This window comes from Tachypleus tridentatus, chromosome 8 (genome assembly GCF_004210375.1).
Source record: "Tachypleus tridentatus isolate NWPU-2018 chromosome 8, ASM421037v1, whole genome shotgun sequence".
Taxonomy (NCBI): domain Eukaryota; kingdom Metazoa; phylum Arthropoda; class Merostomata; order Xiphosura; family Limulidae; genus Tachypleus; species Tachypleus tridentatus.
In genome coordinates this window covers 59,232,722-59,246,964 of record NC_134832.1, presented here as the reverse complement: position 1 = coordinate 59,246,964, position 14,243 = coordinate 59,232,722, and the positions used below count along the sequence as shown (strand labels likewise).

Genomic DNA, 14,243 nt, shown 5'->3' with positions numbered 1-14,243 from the left:
AGTTAATAAAGTTAAAAAGAGGTAAACCACCCAGAGAAATACCGGTTTGACCAACTGCTTAAAGTTCCAGTTCGTATATCGAAAGGCCCAAGGTTCGAGACAGGCTATGCTGCTGTGCACAGTCGGTACCTTCAGTTGTTAGGTCGCTTTAAACTGTAAGTTGTTTCGGCCTCTTTTATTAATATTGGCTATGTAGAGAGCGGATATAGCTGATTGTATACCCTCCTTTGGTCGGTGTTCATAGATTAATGTTAGCTATGTTCAAGTCTCGAGGTATGTCATGACCATAAAGAATGGTTTTTCAAGCTATGCTCCTCGGAGCCCTAGGGCTCCACCATAGTTACCTGAGGATCCGTGAGAAAATTTTAGAATGTTAATTTTTTTCCTAAGATTATAAAATTTAATCGGAATACGCTGTACAAAAACGTGTTGACTAACAGTAGTTTGCATCCAGCAAATTTAAAACAACATCTAGAAACCAAACACCCCTAGTTAACAAATCCAACTTCCGGATATTTCATAAGAAAGTGTTTGCAATTAAATACAAGTAAAGCTACATTTCTTTCGTTTGTCCATCAAGACAACAAAGGTGATCTTATTGCTTCATATCGTGTTAGTTACCGTGGTGCAAAAGCAGGTGAAGCTTACACAATTGCAGAAGATTTGATAAAATCATGTGCAAAAGATTTGGTAGAGTGCACGATTGATGAGATATTTCTTTAAAACATTAACTCTGTGCCCCAAATATTTTTGAACAAGTAGAAGTAACATTTTTTCTTTAAATATTGAGAAATTTAATAAATTTATATTCTAGAAGCTTGAAGTAAAGTTATCTGGTGCTAGTGACCGAGTGTTTCTATTTTTAGTGTATATTTTTTCTATTAAGGCTTCGGAAAGTTTTTTCCTTTCTGATGTGAATCTCCGCAGGTCTGAAAACGTTTGGGAACCCCTGACATATAGCATTGTTCAGGTTGTTTTAGAGTAAAACCACACTGAGTTATCTGATCCACCGCGAGGAATTCAACTCCTGATTTCAGCGTTATAAGTTTGTTGATTTATCGTTGCCCTACAAAAAGACATGTTTATGTGTGTGTGTGTAATAAACAAATATCCATAAGAAAAACTAAAGCATTTTAAAATTTGTTAAACCGTTTTGATGTATTTTCAAAACCAAGTGAGTTAAAATCCACTTTTGTTATTGTCCCGGCATGGCCTGTTGGTCGACTCGCAATCAGCTTGAATTCCCGTCCTACCAAACGTGCTTGCTTGTTCAGCTGTGGGGACGTTATAATGTCATGGTCAGTTTCATTATTCGCTGGTAAAAGGGTAGCCCAAGAGTTAGCGGTGGGTGGTCTTTCACTGCTATATTAGGGAGAGCCAATGTATCTTTATGCGAATTTTCTAACAAACCAAACTTTCGTTATAATTAAGTTTGCAAAGTGGTTTGTTAAGTACACTTAATGAACAACCAGCGTTTGTAAGAAAACGGTTTCCTTGTCTTTATGTTTGTATTACATTAGTTTTAAAACGTTTCATTTCTGTGTACACAACTCGTGAGCAGTTGCTCATCACGTCTCGGTAGGCTATTGTGGTTATGGATCACGTGCATTAGTTTACGTCAGCCTTTTCCAGGGGGCGCAAATCGTCTGTTGACGGGGAGCGAGAGTTTGGGAGAATCAATAGTGCAGTAAACTAAATATTTGAATATATTTATTTTAATGAAAGTTATAAATAGTTGCTTCAACACCTTTAGCATTTTGATGTTTATCCGGGTATTACATCTTGTAATTTAATTTGTTCTTACACTCCATTAAAAAAAGTGTGTGCGAGAAAGCTTATTTATTAAAAGAGACATAGACAGAAAACTTGTGAAACATTCTGTACATTGTACAGTCTACTGAACATCAAAGCCAGTATTTGTATCTAAAAGGGGGCAACTTAAAGAACGAAGAAGTTAAAACTTTTCTAAGACTTTAAAAAAATTAAATAACAGTTTGAGTTCCTAATACAAAAAAGCTCTCCCCCAATAGCTCAGCGGTATGTCTACGGACTTACAACGCTAAAATCCGGGTTTCGATACCCATGGTGGGCAGAGCACAGATAGCCCATTGTGTAGCTTTGTGCTTAAATCAAAACAACAACAGCAACCTAATACAAAAAAAAATTACTAATACGTAAACATGGTCGCGTCCAACACCGGGACCAGAGCTCTCCAGTGTAAGGGGATCTGTCACCCTCATTTGAGCCATCGAAATTTAGTCTTAAGATTTTTAATTTCTCTTAACTTGTGACTCCTACTAACCCGGCAGTGTTAATTTTTCCTTAGACTCCCAACTGTTTGCTTCCTTCTGCCCCTGGATAGGTAAGAACCGAGAAACAAAATATTAATTTTTAGAATGTCAAATGTGTCTAACTTGCTTTGAACGGGCATATGATGATACGGGTAAACACGTGTGAAAATAATTTTAAAAAATCCCAAGTGACTTGTTAAGGAGAGTCACTAATTCTTTATAATAGTTGTTGTTCAACGTAAAGCACTTGTTTCACAAACCCAAGTATAGATTACCTCGTGTGCATCTGTCAAATATAACTATTAAATGGTAAATTAATTGTTCAATGATTTCTTGATTAGAGTCGATAGCATTTCATATTTTACATAGGTAGCCGTACTTATGCATCTATTGTTAATATTTTAGGTTCTTGATGTTCGTGAAGTATTATCAGTAGTACGTTGGTTTCAGAACGTTTTGCAAAACTATGTAAGAGCTAAGTGTATGCACTAGGCTTTCCTAAGTTTGAACTGACAGGTAACTTGCCCAAAATGAGAAGTGTGTTTGTACTTAAACGGGACCGTCAGTCTTACGGTCCGGCAAACTAAATGTTAAAACACGTCTCGATATTATTAAGGTTATGATTTAACATTTTTATCGTTAGCGGCGAAAGTAACCGACTGATTCAGTGATTTCAGTTATAAGTGAAAACAACAACGTAAGTAAAATAAGTTGATTCTTTATATGAACTCCAAGAAAATTAAACAAAGTCATATTAAAATTATATTATATATTATCATAATATATATATTATATTAAAATTATCAGAAGAAATTAGAATCATTACTTGTTAAATTTTTTCAGCGACTTCAAATGCAGTATTTTTTATATTTGCTGTACTTGTTACACTTATTTTCATTTCGTTTTTCGAAAGTGTAAATCATCCCTGTGGTTTTCTGGGCAAAGGACATATTTACAAACCTATTTTTATAATTCGTTATTATTGTGAATTGATAATCCATGAGCGTTGTACCATACAATATCCCAATCATACGGCTTTTAGCCGTGGAGGCGTTATAATGTTACGGTCAATCCCACTATTAGTAAAAGAGTAGCCCAAGAGTTGGCAATGGGTGGTGATGACTAGCTGCTTTCCATCTAGTCTTACACTGCTAAATTAGGGACGGCTAGCGCAGATAGCTCTCGTGTAGCTTTGCGCGAAATTCTAAACAATCATACAATATCAGTATTAAATATTTGATAACTTAATTCCATCACAAATGCTTAATATTCGTTGCGCTTTTGAAGTGACGAACACCTATATTAAATAGTAATTGTTGTTGGTTCACAAAAACAGGTTTAAATTTTTCTTTGGAAAATATATGTGCAGATGCGCTTTAGTGGCGCCATCTATCGAGTCATTTATACATTGTTTGTTAACCATATATGAATGATAGATAAGGACCTATTAATTTAAAAGGTTCTCTATGTTCTTACTTTAAGAAAATCATTTTCATTAGCAAATTGTTGATTGATTAAATCTTTTCTAATTTGATTAATTTTAGTAAGCGAATGAAACTTCAAACTTTCGGATTAATTTTGTAGTTACTTGCTGTATTGCGTGTAAATTTATTTTATGTATTAGAAGTTGATATGAGAGAGAAGCCTTAAAAACGTATAAATATTGCATTACTTTATGATACTTTTTCTGCTCTTCAGTGTCACGAACAAAGACAGTAAGGCTCCATCCAAAATATGTGAAGTGCAGCAACACTATACGATATTGGACCTTCATTTTCTATTATCTCTCTTCATTTTGGCTAGTAGCATAGCGTTTAACTTACCAAACTGTGAATTTGGAAGTCTGTGGTGCTTCAAACTTTGGGACCATTGGTGTTTTGTAATAGTTACAGACAAATTCCGCTATTTGATTAGATCAGCCCAAGAGTTTGTGGTGGGTTCTGTTGAAAAGCTACCTTTCTTCATGTTTAGTCTATCAGTTCAAAATTAGGAACGACTAGTGTTGGTGAGTCACTATTTAAATTTTTGTGAATAAACAAAATAAAGATTTGGAAGCACGGTCTATTTTATGCATCAAAGTACTAGTTAAGTCTAAATTAGGTTTTTACAAGATAACCAATTATTATTGGCATTGCAAACAGAGATAACTAGTTAAATCAATACAAGGGAAAAATAATTCACAAAGTCAACCACACGGGTCTTCTTTTCATATTGCACGACTACACCTTACACCCTCTCGTGGCTGATTTTCGTACTAATTTTTCAGTAGTTTTTTCTTAAAATGTTAATGTTCAGCTCTATAGACCAAATAGGCCAATTCGTTGTTTTACCCGATTTTGTTTTTTAACAGCTAACATTAAAATAATGTTTGATTTTATGAGAGGGAGACTTCATTTCGCAAAAGTTTGGTTCGAGGGAAACAGAATGTCAAAACAGGTCAAAAGAAATGTATGCTGTCAGATAAGTGACAAAACTTTGGTGTAAAGGTTGTCTTACTTTTCTAAAACAAGAGAGTACATGAACTTTTGAGCTACTTTCAAACATCCAAATTGTCCGATATTATTATTATTATTTTTCAAGTTAGGCTGAGTGAAATCTGAATGTATTTCTTCCGGTCTCTTTACGTGATTAAGTGTAATCTCACCCCATTATTTTTGTTTATCTACATGAGTATTTAAGTGACTGCGGTGGCCGTGACTTCTAGACGTTTATACTAAAATTATTTGACGTACGAACAACAAAGTAAAAACACAATTTTTTCCCAAACTATTTAATTTTTCTGCCCTAGATGCGCTTTCTGCTTGGCTCTGATATTAACATTCTAAAAAACACGTTTCTTAAGGTACTAAAGTTTATAACAATTAATACGTAAAAGTTATTTTAATTAAGAAAACAAAATGCTACATTGGTAACATTATAAGGTGTAATTCTTAAATTATAAAAAAAAACGTGTGGCTGTAGAAAGACGATAGGAATATTGGAATAACTTAAATATTTGAAACCAAACATTCCTGTTGTAATTGAACCTTCTAGCAGTTTCACACGAGTTCCATTTTCCCTAACGATTCTGTTCTTGTTATCATGGAATTACTTGACTTTTATTCTAAAATCGCCTCTCCCTACTGGCTTAGCTGTGATTCGAAAGGCTTATAACTCTAAAAACAGTTTTGGTACCCGTCTCGAGCACTGCACAGCTCACTGTGTAACTTTGTGCTTGTCAGACCAAACCTCACTTGTCCATTTTATTATGTAGCGCCTCATGGTGGAAATTAAAGACACTAACATTCTATTGAGCATTTTCAGTATCCGCAAGTGCTTAGAAATATCCATCTCTATTACAATAAGTGTTTTACTAAGTGAAAGCTAGAATTTGATTTTTGTAACACCTCGTATTTATGAACTACAATATAAGCAGTTAGCATTACTATGTGTATATCTATGGACTATAATACATTATAGATGTTCAATCAACACTTAATATTGTGGAAAGGAAGCAGTGAGCTTCTATTTTCTTTGTAATACTCCATTAGCAAATATTGTAAACTTATAACTAAATGGTTGGTTGCTTTGGTGTTTTAAGACGCAAAGCAAGCAGGATATCTGTGCCTATTACTAAATGAAAGATGGTCAAGAGTTAGTTCTGTAAATATTGTAAACTTATTACTAAATGAAAGATGGTCAAGAGTTAGTTCTCCTGTAAATATTGTAAACTTATTACTAAATGAAAGATGCTCAAGAGTTAGTTTTCCTGTAAATATTGTAAACTTATTACTAAATGAAAGATGCTCAAGAGTTAGTTTTCCTGTAAATATTGTAAACTTATTACTAAATGAAAGATGGTCAAGAGCAAGTTCTCCTGTAAATATTGTAAACTTATTACTAAATGAAAGATGCTCAAGAGCAAGTTCTCCTGTAAATATTGTAAACTTATTACTAAATGAAAGATGCTCAAGAGTTAGTTTTCCTGTAAATATTGTAAACTTATTACTAAATGAAAGATGGTCAAGAGCAAGTTCTCCTGTAAATATTGTAAACTTGTTACTAAATGAAAGATGGTCAAGAGTTAGTTCTCCTGTAAATATTGTAAACTTGTTACTAAATGAAAGATGGTCAAGAGTTAGTTCTCCTGTAAATATTGTAAACTTGTTACTAAATGAAAGATGGTCAAGAGTTAGTTCTCCTGTAAATATTGTAAACTTATTACTAAATGAAAGATGGTCAAGAGCTAGTTCTCCTGTAAATATTGTAAACTTATTACTGAATGAAAGATGGTCAAGAGCTAGTTCTCCTGTAAATATTGTAAACTTATTACTAAATGAAAGATGGTCAAGAGTTAGTTCTCCTGTAAATATTGTAAACTTGTTACTAAATGAAAGATGGTCAAGAGCTAGTTCTCCTGTAAATATTGTAAACTTATTACTAAATGAAAGATGCTCAAGAGCTAGTTCTCCTGTAAATATTGTAAACTTATTACTAAATGAAAGATGGTCAAGAGCAAGTTCACCTGTAAATATTGTAAACTTGTTACTAAATGAAAGATGGTCAAGAGTTTGTTCTCCTGTAAATATTGTAAACTTGTTACTAAATAAAAGATGGTCAAGAGTTTGTTCTCCTGTAAATATTGTAAACTTGTTACTAAATAAAAGATGGTCAAGAGTTTGTTCTCCTGTAAATATTGTAAACTTATTACTAAATGAAAGATGGTCAAGAGCTTGTTCTCCTGTAAATATTGTAAACTTATTACTAAATAAAAGATGGTCAAGAGTTTGTTCTCCTGTAAATATTGTAAACTTGTTACTAAATAAAAGATGGTCAAGAGTTTGTTCTCCTGTAAATATTGTAAACTTGTTACTAAATGAAAGATGGTCAAGAGCTAGTTCTCCTGTAAATATTGTAAACTTATTACTAAATGAAAGATGGTCAAGAGTTAGTTCTCCTGTAAATATTGTAAACTTGTTACTAAATGAAAGATGGTCAAGAGCTAGTTCTCCTGTAAATATTGTAAACTTATAACTGAATGAAAGATGGTCAAGAGCTAGTTCTCCTGTAAATATTGTAAACTTATTACTGAATGAAAGATGGTCAAGAGCTAGTTCTCCTGTAAATATTGTAAACTTATTACTAAATGAAAGATGGTCAAGAGCTAGTTCTCCTGTAAATATTGTAAACTTATTACTAAATGAAAGATGGTCAAGAGCAAGTTCACCTGTAAATATTGTAAACTTATTACTAAATGAAAGATGGTCAAGAGTTAGTTCTCCTGTAAATATTGTAAACTTATTACTAAATGAAAGATGGTCAAGAGTTAGTTCTCCTGTAAATATTGTAAACTTATTACTAAATGAAAGATGGTCAAGAGCTAGTTCTCCTGTAAATATTGTAAACTTGTTACTAAATGAAAGATGGTCAAGAGCTTGTTCTCCTGTAAATATTGTAAACTTATTACTAAATGAAAGATGGTCAAGAGTTAGTTCTCCTGTAAATATTGTAAACTTATTACTAAATGAAAGATGGTCAAGAGCTAGTTCTCCTGTAAATATTGTAAACTTGTTACTAAATGAAAGATGGTCAAGAGCTTGTTCTCCTGTAAATATTGTAAACTTGTTACTAAATAAAAGATGGTCAAGAGCTAGTTCTCCTGTAAATATTGTAAACTTGTTACTAAATAAAAGATGGTCAAGAGCTAGTTCTCCTGTAAATATTGTAAACTTGTTACTAAATGAAAGATGGTCAAGAGCTTGTTCTCCTGTAAATATTGTAAACTTGTTACTAAATAAAAGATGGTCAAGAGCTAGTTCTCCAGTAAATATTGTAAACTTATAAATAAATGAAAGATGGTCAAGAGCAAGTTCACCTGTAAATATTGTAAACTTGTTACTAAATGAAAGATGGTCAAGAGTTAGTTCTCCCGTAAATATTGTAAACTTATTACTAAATGAAAGATGGTCAAGAGCTAGTTCTCCTGTAAATATTGTAAACTTGTTACTAAATAAAAGATGGTCAAGAGTTTGTTCTCCTGTAAATATTGTAAACTTGTTACTAAATGAAAGATGGTCAAGAGTTTGTTCTCCTGTAAATATTGTAAACTTATTACTGAATGAAAGATGGTCAAGAGCTAGTTCTCCTGTAAATATTGTAAACTTATTACTAAATGAAAGATGGTCAAGAGCAAGTTCACCTGTAAATATTGTAAACTTATTACTAAATGAAAGATGGTCAAGAGTTAGTTCTCCTGTAAATATTGTAAACTTATTACTAAATGAAAGATGGTCAAGAGTTAGTTCTCCTGTAAATATTGTAAACTTATTACTAAATGAAAGATGGTCAAGAGTTAGTTCTCCTGTAAATATTGTAAACTTATTACTAAATGAAAGATGCTCAAGAGCTAGTTCTCCTGTAAATATTGTAAACTTGTTACTAAATGAAAGATGGTCAAGAGCTTGTTCTCCTGTAAATATTGTAAACTTATAACTAAATGAAAGATGGTCAAGAGCTTGTTTTCCTGTAAATATTGTAAACTTTTTACTAAATGAAAGATGGTCAAGAGCTAGTTCTCCTGTAAATATTGTAAACTTATTACTAAATGAAAGATGGTCAAGAGCTAGTTCTCCTGTAAATATTGTAAACTTGTTACTAAATGAAAGATGGTCAAGAGCTAGTTCTCCTGTAAATATTGTAAACTTATTACTAAATGAAAGATGGTCAAGAGCTAGTTCTCCTGTAAATATTGTAAACTTATTACTGAATGAAAGATGCTCAAGAGCTAGTTCTCCTGTAAATATTGTAAACTTATTACTGAATGAAAGATGGTCAAGAGCTTGTTCTCCTGTAAATATTGTAAACTTTTTACTAAATGAAAGATGGTCAAGAGCTTGTTCTCCTGTAAATATTGTAAACTTGTTACTAAATAAAAGATGGTCAAGAGCTAGTTCTCCTGTAAATATTGTAAACTTTTTACTAAATGAAAGATGGTCAAGAGCTAGTTCTCCTGTAAATATTGTAAACTTATTACTAAATGAAAGATGGTCAAGAGCTAGTTCTCCTGTAAATATTGTAAACTTATTACTAAATGAAAGATGGTCAAGAGCTTGTTCTCCTGTAAATATTGTAAACTTTTTACTAAATGAAAGATGGTCAAGAGCTTGTTCTCCTGTAAATATTGTAAACTTTTTACTAAATGAAAGATGGTCAAGAGCTAGTTCTCCTGTAAATGTTGTAAACTTATAAATAAATGAAAGATGGTCAAGAGCAAGTTCACCTGTAAATATTGTAAACTTGTTACTAAATGAAAGATGGTCAAGAGCAAGTTCACCTGTAAATATTGTAAACTTGTTACTAAATGAAAGATGGTCAAGAGTTTGTTCTCCTGTAAATATTGTAAACTTGTTACTAAATAAAAGATGGTCAAGAGTTAGTTCTCCCGTAAATATTGTAAACTTGTTACTAAATAAAAGATGGTCAAGAGTTTGTTCTCCCGTAAATATTGTAAACTTGTTACTAAATAAAAGATGGTCAAGAGTTAGTTCTCCTGTAAATATTGTAAACTTGTTACTAAATGAAAGATGGTCAAGAGTTAGTTCTCCTGTAAATATTGTAAACTTGTTACTAAATAAAAGATGGTCAAGAGTTTGTTCTCCTGTAAATATTGTAAACTTGTTACTAAATAAAAGATGGTCAAGAGTTAGTTCTCCTGTAAATATTGTAAACTTGTTACTAAATAAAAGATGGTCAAGAGTTTGTTCTCCTGTAAATATTGTAAATATTGTAAACTTGTTACTAAATAAAAGATGGTCAAGAGTTTGTTCTCCTGTAAATATTGTAAACTTATTACTAAATGAAAGATGGTCAAGAGTTAGTTCTCCTGTAAATATTGTAAACTTGTTACTAAATGAAAGATGGTCAAGAGCTAGTTTTCCTGTAAATATTGTAAACTTGTTACTAACTGTAAGAACAGTCGCCATCCCGTAAATATTATAAAGTTATTACTGATTGTAAGAACAGTTGCCAGAGGCATCGCAAAGCCGCGAGAATGTTCGTTGTTTCAGTGTGACATCGGTTATGGTTTTTCTTTTCCTAACTGGGAATTCGGGGTGTCGTCAAATAGAATCGGAATCGGAGCACGGGTCCCACGTGTCAGCACTCAGCGACACCTATGACTTTCACATACAACAATTAACCAAATACGATATTATTCTATTTGTGTTCAATTTCATCTTCAAAGTTTTTAAAAAAGTAATTCAGAATATGGTTTGTATAGTTTTAACTGTTTTTGCAACATCAAGAATATACCACAGAGATCTTGTTTAATAGTTAGATATTAAACATATTTCTGATTGATATATATATTTTTAATTAGTTGTACATCTTAGATCTTCTGAATTGAGAAAAATAATGCCAGCTTTTTCTTAACTTTATTTTTTACACTTTATTTCGAGGGTCGCTCCCGAGACACAAGTTTGGTGTTACTACTTTACAAGATTGAGAGAAATACGACACATAGATGTTGATAAATTGGTCAGTGACTTTTTGTTGCTGTTGCCTCACGGGAAGGTGAACGCGAAGTAATGACGCAATAAATAATTCCCCGTTCATTGGTTAGGAGATGAAAAAATAATCCACGCATCTGAAACCGATGAAACCAGAATAATTCACACCAGTGAAGATTAATTGTTGGTTATGAATTCCGCGCAAAGCTATACGAGAGCTATCTGCGCTAGTCGTCCCTAATTTTGCAGTGTAAGACTAGAGGGAAGGCTGTTAGTCATCACCATCCACAGCCAACTCTTGGGCTACTCTTTTATCAACGGATAGGAGGATTGACCGTCACTTTATAACACTCCCATGGTTGAAAGGGCTAGCATGTTTGGTGCGACGTGGATTCGAACTCGTGACCTTCAGGTGAAGTCGAGTGTCTTCACCACGTGGCCGTGTCAGGGCCTCAGTGAAATTAATTTATCGTAAAAATATTTTAAATTATGTAATGAGAATTACGCAGTGTTAATTCATTTTAAATTATGTAATGAGAATTACGCAGTGTTAATTCATTTTAAATTATGTAATGAGAATTACGCAGTGTTAATTCATTTTAAATTATGTAATGAGAATTACACAGTGTTAATTCATTTTAACTTATGTAATGAGAATTACACAGTGTTAATTCATTTTAAATTATGTAATGAGAATTACACAGTGTTAATTCATTTTAAATTATGTAATGAGAATTACACAGTGTTAATTCATTTTAAATTATGTAATGAGAATTACACAGTGTTAATTCATTTTAAATTATGTAATGAGAATTACACAGTGTTAATTCATTTCGCTGAATGTCATGTGAAGTAAATATTAAATTCAGGTGTTGGATTACAGTAGCTCACGAGCTGGCAGTGGGTCTTATTGACAATGTTTTCGCTTCCAGCATATCACTTAGAAATTCGTATTGCCCCCTATGCGCGACATTCAGTGTCAAACAACCAACAAGTTAATCCTTATGTAATTAATATTAAACATTAGCACGCCTTGCATTTTAAAGTCTCATTTCGCTTCGGTAAGCTAGCATGTTTGGACGGGGAATCCAAGGTTTCGTGATTCGCGGCTTATCCCGCACTTTGGGACCGTGAGTGCGTTACAAGCGCGAGATCACAACTTGCTGTCCGGTCAGACAACAGCAACCGCAAACGTTGGCATTAAGTGGGGTTTGCTGTCTGTTTCTCTTCAAGTCTCGTCAGTTCGATATTACAGACGGCTATGCACAGATCGTCCTCGCAAAGCTTTGCGCGAAATTCAAAATAAAATTAACAATCGTTTTAAGCCCACGCAACGGCGTTTTTTATTGAAGTTAGATTTAGGCAGTATTATAATCAGGATAATAATAGTTTCTAATTGCGCGCCGTGTTTAGATTAGTTAGCTGATTAAATGAAATTATTAATAATTATGATTTACTTGCTTAATCCAATTCACACCATTAGAATTAACACACATGAATATTAATTACATATTAGCAGCTGGACCACAGCTGTGTCTGTTATATCCCAGCCTGTCTGGTGAATGTTGGTATTGAGTGGGTGGGTAGGTTTGGCGTTTTATGGCGCAAAGCAACTAGGCTATCTGCGCTTGATATTGAGTGAAAGGCTTCGTTGGTAGTGGATATGACAGAGGAAGTGACTGACATGTTTCATTACGTTCTCCTTTGCTTGAACCAACGAGTTCTTAAAATGGGGGTTCAATATGTTAAAACATTCAGGAGCGATAAGTTAACATTTTTGGAATATAAATGTAAGCAAGTTTCTTTTCCAGTTAAAATTATCCATGCCAGTTAAATGGTTGATGCTAGATGGACATGTAAAAATAATATAATGCAAAAATAGCCGTAATGAACTTTCTACGTAAGAGTTAAAATAACTACAGTTTTTAAAGTAATTAATGTGTGACGCGGCAGTCTGAAGATTTGTAACGCTACAAACCGGGTTTTCGATACCCGCTGTAGGCACATCACGGATAGCCCATAATGTACAGTTACGACAGAGTGTTCGTTCTCCTGCGTCCCGAGTGGTTTTTTGCTCATAAGTCAAGTATCACGAGAAGGCTGATAGAAGTGTAATATATTATAAATATTATACTAACACACATCTACATAAATTTTATATAAATTAAACGACAAAAAACTGTTTATAAACAAATAACCAAAAATAGGAGGAGCAGAAAGTGTTCGTACAGTTCAGAACGTGTAAAAAAACTGATATTCCTGTAAAACCTTTGTTTAGTTTGGTGAATAAACTACATTATACAATTTCAGAACTAGACACTAGGGTCATAATTATTGGAATTTAGCCAGCGAAAAATATACTTCCGGCAACATAGCTCCGTCTCCGTCATTATCTGCTTGGTCATCATGGCGAATAGGAAACAACTGTCCAGTGATTTAAAAAAGCGAATTATTGTAAAATACAAGTCTCGTGTGTCTCTTTCCGGTATTGCTACACAACTTAATGTGCCAAAATCTACTGTTCAAAGCATAATTGCCAAGTTTAAGCTTACAGGATCAACTGCTAACCTCCCTCGTTCCGGGCGTCCCACAAAATTCCAGAGAGAACCAAGAGGAAGGTTCTCAAAGAAGTTAGTAGGAACCCTCGTTTAACACCTAATGACATACAGAAACTGGTAAGAGAAACTGGGGTTGAAGTAAGCACCTCTACAGTTACGAACATGTTACGTTCGTAGAACTCCATATTTAAAGCCTGTTCATTTAGAATACGATTGAGGTATGCAAGAAAGCATGTAGATGAGCCATTTACCTATTGGAAGAGTTTTCTTTGATCAGACGAGACTAAAATTGAGCTTTTCGGCCACAATGATGTTCGCCATATTAGAAGGGGGAACGAAATCTTCCAAAGAACACCGTCCCTACAGTTAAACACGGAGGTGACTCGATCATGCTGTGGGGTTCCTTCAGCTCTTCTGGTGTAGGCAGCCTTCACTGCGTCAACGGAATCATGAAAAAAAAGAGTATGTTGATATATTAGGCATTTATATCAAGAATGATGCTTGGAACTTGCGGCTTAGGCGTCGTTGGATCTTCCAGTACGACAATCCCCCAAGCACACATCAAAATATGTGCAATCATCGTTGCAGAGGAACCATATAAGCATTCTGGAGTGGCCATTGCAGTCACCTAATCTCAACCCAATTGAAAACTTTTGGCATGAGTTGAAGACCAGGGTTCACCAGCGTCATCCGAAAAACTTGCACGAGTTGGAGGTCTTCTGTAAAGAAGAATGGAAGAAAATACCAGTCGAGTACTGTCAAACGATCATGGAGGACTATGAGGAGAGATTGCGCCAAGTAATTCACCTGAAAGGCTACACAACTGACCATTAAAGTAGGCGCACGAACACTTTCTGCCCCTCCTATGTTTGGTTATTTGTTTATAAACAGTTTATTTGTCATTCAAT

General features: G+C 33.7%; 1 protein-coding gene across 4 annotated transcripts in view; it reads left to right on the top strand.

The window, feature by feature from the left end:
• Positions 1-14,243, top strand: part of LOC143222453 (homer protein homolog 1-like) — a 257,753-nt gene that overhangs the window by 37,666 nt on the left and 205,844 nt on the right. The window lies entirely within an intron of this gene.